At 36.1% G+C, this 16,974-nt stretch overlaps 1 protein-coding gene across 5 annotated transcripts in view; it reads left to right on the forward strand.

The window, feature by feature from the left end:
• Positions 1–8: 8 nt before the first annotated feature.
• Positions 9–16,974, forward strand: part of LOC309631749 (uncharacterized protein) — a 673,620-nt gene continuing 656,654 nt past the window's right edge. For all 5 annotated transcript variants that reach the window (XR_014246462.1, XR_014246463.1, XR_014246464.1 and 2 more), the window contains exon 1: positions 9–11,231. The gene's annotated coding sequence lies outside the window, so the exon portion shown is untranslated. The remainder of the gene's footprint in view (positions 11,232–16,974) is intronic.

A 16,974-nucleotide genomic window follows, 5' to 3' on the forward strand; every position in this document is an offset into this window, starting at 1 on the left:
ACCCTCAGAGCCGGCGGGCTGCCTACCAGTTTGGTAGCTTTGACCTTTACTCTAGCTGGTGGCGCTGGAGCTTTGGTGTTGGAGAAAAGACGGTTAGGCCTGGCGGTCAGGATAACTGGGTTCCTGGGAAAGATGTTTGACTGCCAGGGCCGCAATGGCCTTGAGTGTTCAGAGGATTCCTGAGCTGTAAGGCCACCTTTGGTTTGGGGATTATGTGGATTTTCTCCCTGCAGATTGCCAAATAGTCAGGTATCCTTTATTTTTTGTGCTGAAGATGTAAGCAGAAGCAAGAGATCTTTATTCTCAAATATAAAATCAGTTCACTGAAGATTCTCAAATTTGGGGAATTTGTTTGCATGCATTAGTGAATCCCCATTTCAGCAAATTTAAGTTTAAAAAAAATCTCTCCCGGTGGTTTATTAACCAGGAAAAAAGCTCTTGAAGTCGGTCTTGGATCGATCATTGGACACTGCACTTTCCCCTCTGTAGTCTATAGAGAGATTAACCTTTGCAAATGCTGCTTTGGAAATACATTCTTTGTTTGACTTGACATGTGCCCCCTCCTCCACCTACAAATATTATCGAGGTTTGAAGTTTAGACATAAGCTACCTTTCAGTGGTGTGTCATGATGTGGCAGCATTGGCATCTGGTAAAATTCTTTCCACTTTGCTAAGTGGAAAAAAATAATTAAATTTTATGTCAATTTTTATTATTTTGTTTCAACACTACTCTGAAATAATGCAATTAGCATCTTTATAGCACTTCTGTAGGACAAGTGGAGGAAATTCATGAATCTTAGTAGTTGATGAAAAGTAGCTTTCCTATGTTCTTAAAAAATACAATAGCATTATATCACTTTCACAAGAGGTTATTAAAAAATAAAGCATTTTTAAACCTAAACTATAAATGGTTGTATAATACAGGTAGGAAAGCTATATATTTTAAATATTTTTAATAACTGTCATAACATGGGCTATTCAAAAAAAAAAAAATCAAGTTGTATGTGAAATCACTTATCCTAAAAGAGAATCAATGAGTCGATAATTTGCAATTTCCAGAAGGAATGTCTGCTCTTCGTACTTGAACTATTAAAATAAGAAGACATCCTTGATGGAAAATCTCATGTCACCAAATGTGTTCCACAAAATTGTTGGTATTAATGCAAAGCATGATTCCTTTCAACTTCTTCCATGGTTACTGTCATTTTTACTACAGTTTTCAGTTGGAGTTGCAGAGTATAAAAATGATTTTGCAAGATTTTTCCAGATCATGACGTGCTCTCTGAGAAATCTCTTTAGTTCCCTGAAGTAGTAATGGATTCCACTGAAGTGCAGCAATAATTTATTAAATGGATCTCTAGTGGCCTAGAGGTTTTTATTTTTTTTAATAGATCTTTATTGGAGTATAACTGCTTCACAATACTGTGTTAGTTTCTGTTGCACAACAAAGCGAATCAGCCATATGCATACACATGTCCCCATATCCGCTCCCTCTTCAGCCTCCCTCTCATCCTCCCTATCCCACCCCTCTAGGTCATCGCAAATCACCTACCTATCTCCTTGTGCTATGCTGCTGCTTCCCACCAGCCAAATATTTGACATTCCGTAGTGTACATATGTCGATGCTACTCTCACTTTGCCCCAGCTCGCCACTCCCACCCCATGTCCTCAAGTCCATTCTCTACGTCTACCTCTTTATTCCTGCCCTGCAACTATGTTCATCAGTACCTTTTTTTTTTTTTTTTTTAGATTCCATATATATGTGTTAGCATGTGGTATTTGTTTTTCTCTTTCTGACTTACTTCACTCTGTATGACAGACTCTAGGTCCATTCACCTCACTACAAATAACTCAATTTCATTTCTTTTTATGGGTGAGTAATATTCCATTGTATATGTGTGCCACATCTTCCTTGTCCATTCATCTGTTGATGGACACTTAGGTTGCTTCCATGTCCTGCCTATTGTAAATAGTGCTGCAATGAACATTGTGGTACATGGCTCTTTTTGAATTATGGTTTTCTCAGGGTATATGTATCCATTCAGCCAGTCTGTGTCTTTTGGTTGGGGCATTTAATCCATTTACATTCAAGGTTATTATTGATATGTATGTTCCTATTACCATTTTCTTAATTGTTTTGGGTTTGTTTTTGTAGGTCTTTTTCTTCTCTTGTGTTTCCCGCTTAGACAATTTCTTTAGCATTTGTTGTAACACTGGTTTGGTGGTGCTGAATTCTCTTAGCTTTTGCTTGTCTGAAAAGCTTTTGACTTCTCCATTGAATCTGAATGAGATCCTTGCTGGGTAGAGTAATCTTGGTTGTAGGTTTTTCCCTTTCATCACTTTAAGTATATCCTGCCACTCCCTTCTGGCCTGCAGAGTTTCTGCTGAAAAATCAGCTGATAACCTTATGGGGATTCCTTTGTATGTTATTTTTTGTTCCCTTGCTGCTTTTAATATTTTTTCTTTCAATTTAATTTTTGTTAGTTTGATTAATATGTGTCTTGGTGTGTTTTTCCTAGGGTTTATCCTGTATGGGACTCTGTGCTTCCTGGACTTGGGTGACTATTTCCTTTCCCATGTTAGGGAAGTTTTTGACTATAATCTCTTCAAATACTTTCTCAGTCCCTTTCTTTTTCTCTTCTTCTTCTAGAACCCCTATAATTCGAATGTTGGTGCATTTATTGTTGTCCCAGAGGTCTCTGAGATTGTCTTCAATTCTTTTCATTCTTTTTTTCTTTATTTTGCTCCTCGGCAGTTATTTCCACCATTTTGTCTTCCAGCTCACTTATTCATTCTTCTGCCTCAGTTATTTTGTTATTGATTTCTTCTAGTGTATTTTTCATTTCAGTTATTGTGTTGTTCATCTCTGTTTGTTTGTTCTTTAGTTCTTCTAGATCTTTGTTAAACATTTCTTGTCTTTTCTCAATCTGTGCCTCCATTCTATTTCCGAGATTCTGAATCATTACTGTCATTACTCTGAATTCTTTTTCAGGTTGATTGCCTATTTCCTCTTCATTTATTTGGTTTTGTAGGTTTTTACCTTGCTCCTTCATCTGTGACATATTTTTGCCATCTCTCTTTTTTTTTTTTTTTAATGAGTGAGATTGTGTTCCTCTCTTACTGGTTGTTTGGCCTGAGGCTTCCAACACTGGAGTTTGTAGGCTGTTGGGTAGAGCTGGGTCTTGGTGCTCAGATGAGGAACTCCATGAGCCCTCACTCCGATGAATATTCCCTGGGGTCTGAGGTTCTCTGTTAGTCCAGTGTTCAGACTTGGAGCTCCCACCACAGGAGCTTCAGCCAGACCCCCAGATGATGAACCAAGATCCCGCAAGCCATGTGGGGCAGCCAAAAGAAAAAAAAAAGAGCAATAACAAAGTAAAAAATAAAATTAGACTAGGAAACTAACAGATATGTTAGAAAGAATATAAAAATAAATATATAGATGAATCAACAACCAGAAGGTACATCAGTATCACAATAGTAAAAAAGAGGAGGAGGGAAAAGAAAAAAAAAAAAAAAGAAAGAAAGAAGAAAAAAAAAGAGGGGGATGGCCTTGGCTGTGGAGGGCGGGGCCTAAGCAAGGGTGAAGTTTGGGTGGTAGGCGGGGCCTATGCTTAGGACTTTTCCAGCCCTGTGGGCTGTGGGGGGGTGGGGCTTAGGCTCAAGGAACAGAAGGGGCCCCAGGCGTGCCCACCACCCCTGGTCTCGGAGGGCGGGGACCTCACCTGGGAGCCCAGCAGGCTCCTCAGGCCCAAGTGGGCAGAGCAAACACCTTCCGCTCCTCTCCCATTCCTCCCATATGGCTCCTCCCTCCTGCCTCTCCTGATCTCCCTGGCCTCCCTCCTATGCCCCCAGGACCCATGCGGCCTGGAGGGGGCTTTGGAGGGCAGGGGACCGGCCTGGGAGCTCAGCAGTCTCCCTGGCCCGAGTGGGCCAGGCGATCACCCTCCGCTCCTCTCCAGCTCTTCCTGGAGAGTGCCTCCTGCCTGCATCTCTTGATCTCCCCTGCCTCAGGGGTGCCGATCCTGTCTGACCTATGCTTCTCCTCACCCCTCAGTCCCCCCAGGTCCTACCAGTTCACTTGGACGTCCCTCCCATCTCCTTGGGCGTTAGAGTCTCCCACCATTGGCCGGCAGGCACCCTAATTGTGGGGAGACGCTAACTCCGTGTTGTCCCACACCGCCATCTTGACTCTGCCTCTGGCCTAGAGGTTTTAACACAAATTTTTCTTTGAAGTTATTATACAATTGAATAACTTTAGAGTCGTAGTTTCCAAAGTGTGTAACTTCAAGCCCTTGTCCCTCAAGATGCTCCTCCGAGTAATACATTCACTACAAAAGTATTTATTGAGCTCCTGCTGTATGCCCTGGCTGAGGCACTAGGAACAACGGTGAAAAAGAGAGATATACTTACCTGTCCTGTTAGAATTTATAGTTTGGTGGAGAAGATAAATTAGTAAACAAGTGCAAATGAGATTTACACAAGTTTGTTTACACAAGTAAAATAAATGTAAATCATGATGAAAATAACAGACTTTGAGGTAAATAATATGAAGAACCTCTTTCTTTTAGAGATTCACAATGCATATTAGTGGATTAAAGGCTCTGAGAACTTCTACCTAAAAACATTTACTTAACATCTTCCCAACAAATTCCCAAATTTTTTTTGAGCACTGAATCTTTGTGAGCAATGCTATTAATAAAATAGAACCATTTTTGTGGAACACTGCTTTTTGAAACCAAACAATCCAATAAACATAAAATTCTGTTAACATTACCTTACATTTTTTGCCAAAGCACATTCACAGATTTTAATAAATTTATATGTATATAATCTGTTTGAAATAGATTGAAGATAAAATTATATACAAACATTTATACATATATTAATAAACTTTAATAGATTTATAAGAACATATTTTATAGATTTTGTCTGAAGACAAAATGATGTAGACGCATTTATAAATCTATTAAGAGTATATGAGTGTATATCTGTATAAGACAGATATTTCGTAGCTAACATTGTTTCATGAATGAATTTCCATATATCAACATAGTCCAGATGCTTATAATTATTAATTGCTATGTAGTCCATAATATTGGTATAGAATTGTTTTCTTAACCCTCAGCTTTAGGATAATACATTTTCTGATTCTTTTGCTATTGTAACTAACACTGCCTTCTTTGAAAAATTTACTCTCTGTGATATTAAGTGGAGGGACTATTTCTGATATCAGTATTTTATTAAACATTTAAAATGTATATTTTTTAATGATAAGCTTCAAAATTTCAGTAAAAGCAGATTTGATTCTGGATCTCATAGATGACCACTTTATAACTGAGTACAAGTTTGCAATTTCAGAACCCATGTTTTTTGCATTTATTATTGCATTGGTGCCTAGCAGTATCACACTGTCAAAGCCTAATGAGAGAACTTACAGCTGAACAATAAAAAGACAAATAACCCAATTATAAAATGGGCACATGATTTGAATACATATTTCTCCAAAGAAGATATGCAAATGACCAACAAGAACATGGAAATATGCTCAACATCATTAGTTCTTAGAGAAATGCAAATCAAAATCACATGAGGTACCACTTCACACCCACTAGTATGGCTATAATCAAAGTCAGTATTATAATACTAAGAGTTGATGAGAAAGTAGAGAAATTAGAATCCTCATACATTGCTGATGGGAATGTAAAATGGTGCACCTATTTTGAAATAGTTTAACAATTCTACTCCTAGGTATATGCCCAAGAGAATTGAAAACATGTCCTTGGGAAATCTTGCACTCAAATGTTCACTGCAGTATTATTTATAATAGCTCCAAAATGGAAACAACCTAAACGTCTATCAATTGATGAATGTACAAATGAAATGTAGTATATTCATATAATAGGATATTATTCAGATATTATTATAAAAATAAATGAAGTACTGATACAGACTACAACATAGATGAATCTTGAAAAATTAGTTCAAGTGAAAGCTGCCAGACACAAAAGCCCATATATTTTATGATTCCATTATATAAAATGTCCAGAATAGGCAAATCCATACAGACAGAAAATAAATTAGTAGTTGTTAATTTACTGGCTGATGGAAAAGGGAATGGGGGATGACTCCTTAATGGGTAGGGTATTTCTTTTTGATATGATGAAAATATCCTGGAATTAGATAATGGTGATGGTTGCACAACTTTGTGAATACACTAAAAACTACTGAATTGTACACTTTAAAAGAGTGAACTTTATAGTATGTGAATTATATTTCAATAATAAAAAATAGTATCAGGAATTGTCTAAAAAAAATTTAATGAGTGAGGATATGTAGACTTAGTTTCTAACAAGACATTTGCTTCTAGTGAAGACCAAATAACATTAATTTGTGCTCTTCCAAGGTATATTTAGCAGTTGACAGAAGAGAAAAAAGGGATGGGAGAAATTAGTCACTATTCAGCTCATTTTAATTAAAACATTTTTTTATTATATAAATTACAGGTATACAATATAGTGGTTCACTATTTTTAAAGGTTATACTCCATTTGTGATTATTATAAAATATCAGCTATATTCCCTGTGTTGTAAAGTATATTCTTGTAGCTTATTTTATACCTAATATTTTGTACCTCTTAATCCCCTACCCCTATATTGACCCTCTTTCCTTCCTTCTCCCCACTGGTAACCACTAGTTTGCTCTCTGTATCTGTGAGTCTGCTTCTTTTTTGTTCCATTCACCAGTTTGTTGTATTTTTTAGATTCCACATATAGGTGATATCATACAGTATTTGTCTTTCTCTGTCTGGCTTATTTCCCTTAGCATAATGCCCTCCAAGTCCATCCATGTTGTTGTGAATGGCAAAACTTCATTCTTTTTTATAGCTGAGTAGTATTCCATTTGTGTGTGTGTGTGTGTGTGTGTGTGTGTGTGTGTACCACTTCTTCTTTATCCATTCATCTGTTGATGGACACTTAGGTTACTTCCATATCTTGGCAATTGTAAATAATGCTGCTATGAACATTGGGGTGCATGTATCTTTTTGAGAACTCATTTTAAGTATGTTAAACCAGAAGATCTACAAAGTTACAGTCAGTACCACACTCACATTACAAGCAGCAATTTAATTTCTGTCCAACAATATCATTCTTCATACTCAATTGTCTGTGAACTTTTTGTGAAACCCAGGTCCCCACTGACCAGTTGTGTCTTGATTTCCCCATCTACTAAATGAGTATAATAGTGCCCACCTAATAGAGTTGTTGTGAGTTTTAAATGACTTGCTGTATGTAAAGTGCCTACTACCCATTAACTAGTATATATGTTAGATATTATTTAACAAACTTACACATTTGTTTTGGTTTCATAGTTACATACAAGTTCTAATCATAAGAAATTTACACAAAGTTTTATATTTGAACGTAATCATGTAGTTTTTAAAAGAGAAATTTAAGTCAACAATGTGGCCATTGAGAGTTTTTCCCCCTTCTTTTTTCTTTAAAAGGAGTTCATACTTTACTCAGATTTGAGAATCGCTGGTCTAGAATAAACTTGGGCTTTTTTCCTCTCTCTGTACACCACTTTGTACTCTCTAATACATCACAGGTATCACTTTGCAGTCTTAAAAATTAATAAGGATCAACCATACTCAAGTCCAGTTGTCTTGTTAGTAAGGTTTTAGTTCAAACACTACTGGGTAAGTGAAAAAGGCAGCATGTTGCATGCAAATTTGTGGACTAGGAGTTAGAATGTCTTCAATGACTTACGTAAACCTTTAGCAAGTTGCTTAACCACTCTTGGCCTTAGTTAGAGTGTCTTTGAAATAAAGATTGGATTTCAGGAATTCCCTGGTGGTCCAGTGGTTAGGACTTGGGGCTTTCACTGTCATGGCCTGGGTTCAGTCCCTGGTCAGGGAACTATGATCCTGCAATCCACATGGTGTGGCCAAAAAAAAAGATTGGCTTTCAAGTCCCTTCAAGGTCTAAAATTTTATAACATTTTTAGCATACCTACTATTATATTATGATAAGTTGTATGTACACCTAGTACTTAAAAAAGAAATGTACCTTTCAAGGGGCCAGACTTTCATGTGGTAACATTCAGTTGGGAGTTTCTAGGTGTTTGTTCTGTCCTTTTCTCATTGCCTGGTATCAGTTTGAATACACAGTTAAATTCCCCAAAGTAGCAGAAGAGAATATAGTCAGAAGGACAAGTTATAGCGATTACTTAAAGATCGTAAAATTAACTGGAAAATTCACACTTGGCTGCTTAGAATTAAAGAATCATTCCTGATTTTTTTCCACTTTTTTTAACCCATCATATTCTTTTGATGCTCTTTTGGGCACCTTTACCAGCTCTATGTCAAATATTGTAGAAAGCACTTGTGGTAGCTGGTCTCCAAAGATGGTCTCCCTTGAATTATACCTTCTAGTAGTCATACTCTTGTTCAAGATTCCCCCACAGTGAATCTGGGCTGGCCCCATTTAACAAATAGAGTGCAGTAGTGGTGATGATTTGTAATATCTAAGGCTGGATCACAAAAAAAAGCCTTGTAAGCTTCTGCCTCGGTCTCTTAGAGCTCTTGTTATAGGGGAAACAAGTAGCCACTTAAAATTTACCTTAGACCACCATGCTGTGAGAAAACTCAACCCAGGCTTATAGAGAGGCCATGGGAAGGGACAGATGCCTGACCAGCCTACCCAGTTAAAGTGTAAATCATGTGAGTGAAGAAGCCATCTTGGATGTCCAAGGCAAGCCTTCAGATGACTTAAGCCCCATCAATTACCTGAGCAAAAGCATGAAAGTCTCCAAAATGAGAATCACCAAGCTGAAGTCAGTCAGTTTACAAAACTGTGACAGATAATAAGTTGTTTTCAGCTGTCGATTTGGCAGAAATTTGTTATGCAGTGATAGATAAGCTTGTTTAAGGACCAAAAAATGCTCATTTTCTCTTTTGATCAAGAATATCTACTTTAGGAACTTCCCTGGCAGTCCAGTGGTTAAGACTTTGTGCTCCCAATGCAGGGGGTATGGGTTCGATCCCTGGTTGGGGACCTAAGATCCCACATGCAGCACAGCTTGGCCTAAAAAAAAAAAAAAAACTACTTTATATCCCTCTCATATGAACTCTTTTAAATTTATTTATTTATTTATTTATTTATTGGCTGTGTTGGGTCTTCATTTCTGTGCGCAGGCTTTCACTAGTTGCGGCGAGCAGCGGCTACTTTTCATCGCGGTGCGCGGGCTTCTCATTGTCGTGGCTTCTCATTGTCATGGCTTCTCTTGTTGTGGAGCACAGGCTCTACACGCGCAGGCTCAGTAGTTGTGGCTCACGGGCCCAGTTGCTCCGTGGCATGTGGGATCTTCCCAGACCAGGGCTCGAACCTGTGTCCTCTGCATTGGCAGGCAGATTCTTAACCACTGAGCTACCAGGGAAGCCCTGAACTCTTAAATAAAGTAAGTACAGTCATACCTTTTTTTTCAGTAGACAATTTCCTTCTTTGTTTCATTTTTAAAAATTTTTATTTATTTTTGGCTGTGTTGGGTCTTCGCTGCTGTGCGGGGTTTTCTCTAGTTGCATCGAGTGGGGGCTACTCTTCGTTGCAGTGTGTGGGCTTCTTACTGCAGTGGCTTCTCTTGTTGCGGAGCACGGGCTCTAGGAGTTCGGGCTTCAGTATTTGCAGTGCGCAGGCTTCAGTAGTTGTGGCACACAGGCTCAGTAGTTGTGGCCTGTGGGCTCTAGGGCCCAGGCTCAGTAGTTGTGGCGCACGGGCTTAGTTGCTCCGTGACAATTTCCTTCTTTGTTTCATTATTAAAAAAAAATTCACAAAGACATTATTTCACGGTTTCATGTCATTTCATCATCTTTTTGATGCCTGGTTTAAGATGCATTTTCCAGGAATAATTGAGTCATCATCAACATTACGAATGCTGTTGTTAATACCCATGAGAGAAACTTGCTTTAAGAGACAAAACCCAACTGCTGTTTCTATAAACATAAATGTTTGACCCTTATGACTGTAAAAGGATCAGAGAAGATTAGGAGTGGGAGAGATATTAAACAGGAGTCTATTTTAATCTGTTTTCATTATTTTTGACATTGTATTTAACCTAGGTCATTTATTTTAAAATACATTTAAGTAAAATTGAAATGTCATTTAAAATGTTGGAATTTTATAACTCTAAATCCAACTGTCTCTAAAAAAGAGATTGCCAATTATTTTTATACAAGTGTTTTAAGAACTGACAAAGTGCTTATAAATAACAAAGTGTTTTATAATACTTAATTTCATACAGTACCTCAAAATAAATTCTATTTAGGTCAAAGTGTTAAAATTTAAAGTTTTATTTTTGAAAAAATGTAAGTTGAGGGGAAATGTTTGCTGTAAATTTAAAAGATTGATGTCAAATATTTAAAATAGCTCATACAAATTCAGAATAGAAGCAAAAGTTTAGGCTCCAATAAATGGAGAAAAGAATTGAGTGAACATTTTAATAAAGAAGAAATAAAATTGTTTAATAAACAGAGACACTGGGAAAGATACTATCTATGGGCTTTCTATAATCTCTTTATTCTTTTCCTGTTTATTAATTTTGAGCAATTAAGTATTCACCTCTCTAAGCAAGTCACCAAAGATTTCACCATTTAAAGGACCTTTTTAAAGTTTGCAATACACTTTGTTAAGGCAAAAAGTAAGAGGTAGGCATTGGCTTAAAAATGCCAAAGACAACATTTCTCTTATTTTTATTATGCAATTATTTAATAAAGAAGTTACCAGACTTCCAATATTCAATATATTTATATACTGGGCCTATTGTTTCCTAGATTATTCTACTCCAGTAAATTTACCCATTTTATGAGCATCTATATGTTCTGGGTCATCTTTTCCAGAAGTATGTCATTAAGAGGGTTCATGTTTATTTTTAAACAGTAACTAATAACTTTTATTTTTTGTGTTTTTTCAAACTATTGATTTATTCAACAAATATTTATTGAATGTTCTTTTTGTGTCTCTCTAAGGGGCTGGGGACACAACAGGCAAAGCAGATCCCCGACTTCATGAAGCACGCATTGGCGTCTCAAATATTTAAACCACGAATTCACCAGTGGAGTATTAGTAGTTAGAAAAGAAAAGAATTCCAAGGATTGAGCTTTGGAACATTCCAACGTGTGGTGGTGAGAGAGATGAGGAGTAAAGGACAAAGGAAATTAAGATGCCACTAATGAGGTAAGAGAAAAAGTGGGACCGCTGAGTGCCCTGGAAGCCAAGTGAAAAGAATATTTCAAGGAAAGGGGTGTAATCAGCTGTGTCAAGTGCTTTTGTGTGATCAAGTAGGATGAGAAATGAGAGCAAGATTTAAAATGTGAAGGTCACTGATAACTTACCTCATGGGAGGTGGTTCAGAGAAGGGGAGAACAGAAACTGGAGACAAGTCAAAGAACGGACCAATCCAAGTATAGACAACTCTTCTTAGGACTTTTGCTGTAAAATAAAGAAGAGAATTGGAGTGGTGACTGGAGGAGAAAACAGGGTCCAGAACCAGGAACATTTTATGATGGAAAAAAATTGTATGCATAGGCTTATGGGGACGATCCCATAGAGAGTAGAAGATGGATGATGCAGAATAGAGAGTGGAGAGTTGCTCTAGCCAGGTCATTGAGAAGGCAAGAGGGGATGGATTTAGTGCACGAACGGTGGGCTTGGCCTTTGCTGGGAGGATGAACAGTTTATTCTCAACAGAAGAAAATGCGCTATAGATGAGTCCAGATGCAGTGAAGTGGCTAGATGTTGTGGATGAGCTTGGGGAAGTTCTCCTCTGACTGCTTCTTTTTTCTCAGTGCTATAGGAAGCAACTGTCTGCTGAGGGTGAGGATGAGGGAAAATGAAACTTTGGGAAAGGAGGGAAAGGCATGAAAAATGGGACAGATAGCACATAATAAGAAGGTAGAAATAGGTCTAAATGTATCAGTAATCACCACAACTATGAATGGAATAAACTTTCCAATCAAAAGGCAAAATTTTCAGACTGGATTGAAACAAACACTTATGCTATTTACATAAGTCAGATGTAAATTGCAAGAACACAGAAAAACTAAAAATTAAGGATTCAAAAGGGGTACCTGTGAAATATCAAGTAAAAGAAACATGATCTAACTATATTACCAGATAAAATGACTTTAAAGAGAGTTATTACATAATGATAAAATATTCAGTTCACCAAGAAGATAAAGTAATTCTAAATTTTATGTCTCTAATAATGTAGCCTCAAAACATAATACAACAGAACCACAAAGAGATTCTTAAAAAATTTACCACCACAGTAAGAGATTTTAGCACAATTTTTGAGCAATTGAAATTTAATTAAAATATTTTTATAAAGTAAAACATAAACAACAAACAAAATCAGGCACAGGAGGCTTTCCTGGTCAGTTATCCAAACATTCAAAGAAAGACCAATCCAATATAACACAAACTTTTCCAGAAAACAGATGAGAAAGAATGTTCCCCAACTTGTTTTATGAGGTTAGCACAACCTTAAAACCAAAGTTAGTAAAAAAACAGTACAATTTTATTTTTTAATTCAATGTAAAAAATTTTTTTAAATGAACAAACTGATTTGCTTGATAGCAAATTTTTAAAAAAGATAATACATTATGATTAAGTTTATTACAAGGATGTTAGATGATTTAACATTAGAAAATATATTACTGTAATGTAATTCACTATACTAACAGTTCAAAGAAGAAAATCATATGATCATCTCAATAGATGCAGAAAAAGCATTCTGCATAACTCTGTATTCATAAAAAAAATTTAGCAAACAGAATAAAAGGGAACTTTTAAAACTGAAGTATAGTTGATTTACAATATTGTGTTAGTTTCAGGTGTACAGCAAAGTGATTCAGTTATATATATAATTTTTTTCAGATATTTTCCATTATAGGTTGTTATAAGATATTGAATATTGTTCCTTGATACAGTAAATCCTTGTTGCTCATGTATTTTGTACATAGCAGTGTGTACCTATTAATTTCGTACTCCTAATTTATCCCCCCCTCCCTTTCCCCTCTGGTAACCATAAGTTTCTTTTCTATGTCTGTGAATCTGTTTTTGTTTTGTAAATAGATTCATTTGTATTATTTATTTTTATTTTTTATAAATTTTAACTCCATTGCTTTTTTTTTTAATATTTATATATTTATTTGGCTGCACTGGGTCTTAGTTGCGGCACGCAGGATCTTCATCGCTACATGCGGGATCTTTAGTTGCGGCATGTGGGATCTTTAGTTGTGGCATGAGAACTCTTAGTTGCAGCATGTGGGATCTACTTCCCTGAGCAGGGATCAAACCTGGGCCCTCTGCATTGGGAGTGCAGAGTCTTAGCCACTGGACCACCAGGGAAGTCCCTGTATTATTTTTTAGATTACACAGATAAGTGAGATCATATAATATTTGTCTTTCTCTGTCTGACTTACTTCACTTAGTGTGATATTCTGTAGGTCCATCCATGTTTCTGCAACTGGCAATATTTTATTCTTTTTTATGCAATATTATATGTATATATTATATATATATGCAATGGAAAAAATATATATATCACATCTTGTTTATCCATTAATGAACACTTCAAATAGTGTGCTGTAAATAGTGCTGCTGTAAACATTGGGGTGATGTATCCTTTTAAATTATCATTTTCATCTCTTCTGGATATATACTCAGGAATGGGATTGCTGGATCGTATGGTAGCTCTATTTTTAGTTTTTTAAGGAACCTCCATACTATTTTCCATAGTGGTTGCACCAATTTACATTCCCACGAACGGTGTAGAAGGGTTAAAAGGAAACGTTTTTAAGCTACCATTGGGCTTGCCCCAAAACCATACAGCACTGCCTAATGTAGTGTTGAAAGCATGTCCTTAAATAATGAACAGGACAAAGATGTCCTCTATCACCATCACTGTTCAACATTGTACCTGTAGTCCTAGCTTGTGTAACAAGGAAAGAAGAAGAAATAAAAAGTATAATGATTAAAAAGGAGGAAACAAAATTGTCATTATTCATGGATGAAATACAGTTGACTCTTGAGCAACAGGGGGTGGTTAAGGGGGTTAAAGGTGGAGGTTCCACTTCAACGCAGTGGGACGTAAGCTCTCTGTATCCATGGTTCCTCATCTGTAGGTTAAACCAACTGTGGATCATGCCGTATTATAGTATGTATTTATTGAAAAAAAAATCCATGTGTGAGTGGACCTGCACACTTCAAATCCCTGTTGTTCAAAGATCAACTGTAATTTACATAGAAAACCAGAGAGTCCACAGATAAAGTATAAGATTTAATCAGAGTTTAGCAAGATTGTTAGATAAAAACATCAACATACAAAAGTCAATTGTATTTCTAGGCAGCAGCAATGAATAGTTAAATAATGCAATTAGGATAGATACCATTTCTTATAGTAACCCCAGGCACCAAGTACCTACTAATAGAGTTAATGAAAGATAAGCAAGCTCCTTATGGAGAAAAGCATTAACTGCATTGGAAAAGGAATTAAAGAATATCCAAATGAACATAAAGATCTTCCATAATCTTGGCTAGAAGAACTCAGTATATTGAAATTGCAATTCTCCCCCAGTATATCTATTTTTTCAATGTGATTCTAATGGTTGTCCCATCAGGGTTTTTCATGGAACTAGACACATTAATTCTAAATTATCATGGAAGAGCAAGAGGTCAAGAATAGTCATGAAATTCCCAGAGAAGAAGAACAATATAAGATGATTTGCTCTTTCAGATATCAAGGCTAACATAAAGCTGTGAAAATTGTTTAACACAGGGTTAGACAAACAGACCAAGGGAATGGAATAGAGAACACTGAAACTGACCCAGGCATAGAGGAAAAATTTGATTTGTACCAGCGCTTGTATGTCAGTGGGCTGTTGTTTACATTAATTTACAAAACATCATTTTTTGAAAAACAGAAACTGTACTTTCCTCCACAAAAATTAAGTCTAGGAAAAATGAAAGACTTACTCTGAAAGGAAAACTGGAAAATATCTTTAAAGAAGAAAATATAGGAAAATATCTTTGTAACCTTTGAATGAGGATAGATTTATTAAATAAGACACATAAAAGAATGTGAACCAAGAGAGTAAAACATTTATCCATTTTACACTAATATTAAAACTCCTCATAATCAAAAGAAACCATGGAGAGACTGAAAAATATTAGTTGCATTGCAAAATGGTATTTGCAGTGTGTAAACAAATGATTAGTATCCAAAAATAAAAACTGTATGAATTAATAAGAGTAGCATCAATCCAAAAGAAAAATGATCAAAAACATGTGCACAGTATTCAGCTTAGCAATACCATTCCTGTTATATGCCTCCAATACTTTTGCCTCAGAACCTATTTACACTCTTAAAAATTATTTGAAGAACCCCCAAGGGTTTTTGTTTCTGTGGGTTATATCTGTCAACATTTATTTATAAATACTTATTCGTTTCATATAACAATAATAGATAATTACATGTTAATATAAATAACATTTTTATGAAAAATAACTATATTTTCCAAAACAAAAGTGAGAAAAGTGGCATTGTTTACATTTTTTCACAAATTTCTTTAATGCCTGGCTTAATAGATTGTCTTATCTGTTTCTGTATTCAATCTGTTGCAGTATCACAGTTCATGTAGCCTCTGGAACACTCCACCATTCCTTGTGACAGAATGAAAGTGAAAAAGTGAAAAACATCTTAACATTATTTTGAAAATAGTTTTATATAGGTATACATAGGAGTTAAAATGATAAAGGAAAGCAGGGGAATGATAGACCAAAAATTCAGCATGGTGTCTACCTCTGAGGATGGGGGTGGGGAGTCAGCTATAAACAAGAAGGGCACTTAGGAGACCTCTGAGACACTAGGATTTTATTCTTAAGCTGGTGTCTGCTACATGAGTGTTCATTTCATTAATATGATTTTAACTACGCAGACATATTTCATACAAATTTTATATAAATATGATATAATTTAAAACATATATTTGTAAGGTAATACAAATCAATTCAAAATGACAAAGCAATATTAGAAACACATTGGCTTTGAAATGGAAAGTGAGAGCTTCAGGTATTGTTTGATCCAGAGTCCATACCTACAGCTGGGGAAGAGATCATCCTCCTTCAGAGCACATAGACTACATTGGGAAAGGCTGAATACCAGAATGAAGAATCACTGAAAGAGGAAGAATCTAGGCAGGGAAAATTAGTAAATGTCCAGAGCCACAAAACACAAAACAAGTGCCATAAATACTTCAGTTAGCATTTCTCATCTTGCACTCAACTTTTAAAATCCTTGTTTTTCCTGTTTGACTTCTGCTAACCTGGATTTCTAGCTGGAATGAAACTTATTAGGAGGTATAATTATTTTATAATATCCCTCAATTATTTTGTACCTATAACATTCCAACTTATGCTTTAACTTTTTGCTCAAAAGATATTTTGATTCAATAATAAGCACTCCTTTTAAGTGTGGTGACATTCTGACTGAGAAATAGTGTTAAAAGCTTGTTAAAATAGTGACTGCTGTGCCTGTGTCCTTGTATTCCAGATATTTTTACAAGTCATAATTAGGATCATATTGACTTTGAATATAATTACAACTTTAATTTATTTTGTTATTTTATTTAATTTTTCATATTTTTCTAGTTTTAAAACTGTTATTATAATAGACAACTTTCCCAAGCTAATTATTATTATTATTTTTTAAACAAATTAATTTATTTTATTTATTTATTTTTGGCTGCATTGGATCTTCATTGCTGGGCGCGGGCTTTCTCTAGTTGCGGCGAGTGGGGGCTACTCTTCGTTGCAGTGTGTGGGCTCTCACTGTGGTGGCTTCTCTTGTTGCAGAGCATGGGCTGTAGGCCCACGGGCTTCAGTAGTTGTGGCTCGTCGGCTCTAGAGCGCAGGCTCA

This window comes from Balaenoptera borealis, assembly GCF_965194805.1.
Source record: "Balaenoptera borealis genome assembly, chromosome: 7".
NCBI lineage: Eukaryota > Metazoa > Chordata > Mammalia > Artiodactyla > Balaenopteridae > Balaenoptera > Balaenoptera borealis.